Source organism: Ixodes scapularis, unplaced genomic scaffold (genome assembly GCF_016920785.2).
Source record: "Ixodes scapularis isolate PalLabHiFi unplaced genomic scaffold, ASM1692078v2 PGA_scaffold13__105_contigs__length_92229423, whole genome shotgun sequence".
Taxonomy (NCBI): domain Eukaryota; kingdom Metazoa; phylum Arthropoda; class Arachnida; order Ixodida; family Ixodidae; genus Ixodes; species Ixodes scapularis.
Window position 1 is genome coordinate 89,702,654 of NW_024609839.1, and position 2,498 is coordinate 89,705,151.

Genomic DNA, 2,498 nt, shown 5'->3' on the forward strand with positions numbered 1-2,498 from the left:
CTCCGGATCCGCCGACCTTTCTGAAGCCTTGGTGTCTGTCACGGTGCCGAGACACTTTGCGAGGACATGGGTCTGGTTCAGCACCTTTCCTAGGACTTTCCATGAGCCGCTCTTTGACAACGGGCTCTGAAAGTTGGAAACTGTGAGTTATTATCTCTCAGCTAGGGATGCTGAGAACTTCGGTTGAACCCGATGTTCTAACCCGAGGTTCGACGATATACCTCAAGGTTCGACTGATTCGGCTAAGTTTCGAACATTGGGCAAAAGTCGATGTTCGACTTCTTAAACGATGTTGCCCGGCATTGAAATAAAGAAAATTACTTTTAGAAACAAAAATGTATCAATCAAATAAGTCGTATAAAATGTTAGCTAATTCAATTACAATCATGCATCATTAATACGGACCCAATTCATATGGAGACCTCGCTATATAGACCACATTAGGGAGTTTTCAATTTGGGGGCCCTAACCCTTGGGCGCCTCATACCGTTAGGGGCGTCGTATTGCGCATGCCCAGTGCAACTCCCCAGGTTGCTCGGGGCATCCATAGCGCCGGGGTCCCCGTTTCTAAAACTCTTTATTTTCGGGGACGAAGTGAGCGAATACTTACATGTTTTTTGTTTTGCTATTACGTGCACCTCGTGTTATGGACACATTCTGAGAGAACTGAGCAGTCCATATTAACCAGACAGTGCTGTATCTCTTTGGTCTTTGACAAGTTACGAGTGCAGCTAGGACAAGGTCCTCCCCACAAAGCCCTCCACTCTTTCCACTTTAGTAGAGGGAACGTTGGAGAGGAGGAGAAGATGGACACGCCTCCTCTTTAGCGTTCGCTCCGCTAATGCGGAAAGAGCGAAGGGCTTTGTTGGAGGAGTTTGTCCTCCATTATTAAGCCTGGTTTGCGCACTGGCATTTGCTTAACACCAACGTTTCGCAATCTCTTGCGGCGAGGGAACAAAATGTTTGCGAGATCAAGTGTTCGAATTGTCTATGGGAAATAGTTCGATGTAACCTTGCGAAAAGTGTTTCAAGCAAATAAAAAAAGAATAATATCCGAAGGAATAAGAAATTTACCAAACATTAGAAGCGTTCCGCGGCCACTTAAGAGATGGCGCTAGTGTGTTCTCTTTTCGTAAGGTATCTCAAGATGTTGTAAGGCACTCGGGCGTACGCTGTCGCATGTGTGTGGCCAGCCTTTACCCGCCTATAACCTCAACTAGGTGCAAGCTTTGGGCAAGAAGTCCGCATACCTGGCTGAAGAGGACTTCCTCGGCGAGCAGAAGTGACACCGGTATGGACTCCTGGAGTTTTTCGAGGCTCTCTACGGAGTTCTCCACATCAAGGGAGGCAAAGGAACAGGATGCCTTTAAAATCCTAATCGAAGAGAACCAGAAACGAGAAACGTAGTTAGAGTATTAGGAGACATGATGTGCATGTAATGCTCATAAGGGTCCTGTGATTTCACTATCTCATTCAGCGCTGCGGCTTTGTTATCTGAGAAATATTGCGCGGCTCATCTTCCTGTCTAGTTCCGCTCCAGCTGTGCGTGAGACTTTGCCGAAAGCGACGGGGCTCGTTTTGAGAAAAACCAGGCGGTGTCTGTCAGTTTGTCGCGCCGGGGAGAGAGGGAGAGGTTTACGCGTGCTGACTTCAGCGCATCGGACCAATGGGAGCGTCGCACGCGTCACACTCTCCCCCTCCTTTTCCGTCTTTCCCCGGCGCTGACAAACGAAAGACACCGCCGGGTATTCGTAAAAACGAGCGTTCTAATGTTACCGCATTAAAACAACGACATATAGGTTTCTCTTCGTACAGCAAAAGGTCAGTGTGCCTTCGACGTGCAATGAAGGTGCAATTGCACTTGATGGGGCTAATCGGATGGGGCTTCCTCGTGGTGCTCGCACCGTAAGAGGGCGCCGAAGGAGGAGGGAAGAAAAGAGGGGTAGGAGAGGGAGGTGGGGAGAAAGGAAAGGGATGGAAAGAATAAGGCAGGGACCGTGGGAAGCGGGTAGGGAGAGGGAGAGAGAGAAGAGAGTCATTGTGAGAGGGAAGCAGGGGATGGAGGGAAAGGGCGGTGGGTCAGCATCTAAATGAAGGCCGTAGCGCTCCGAGTCGTGACGTCACAGAGGCGGGAGGTGGGAGGTCACGTCGAGAAGAGGCGCCCACTCTGTTTCTCTTTGCCGCGTCGTCTGCCCACTAATGTCAGGCGGTTCGTTCTTGGGCAGTTTGCGTTTTTAAAGCGCAGTCTTGCACAATTTATTCTATATATAATATAAACGTAATACACAATGCGTTACCAAGGTTGAAAGTACCAAATCGAAATGCATGATTATCCCATAACTGGTACCACGGTTCGGTCTCGCTACTCCCCACACATTTCCAATGAACTGGCTCCGGCGACGATAATTTCTTCCTTCATACGTGCCCCGATTCTGGTAGATTTACGTTGTGTCTGAGCTGCGGAGTGTCTGGAAAGGAACGCCGATACATTTAAGAAG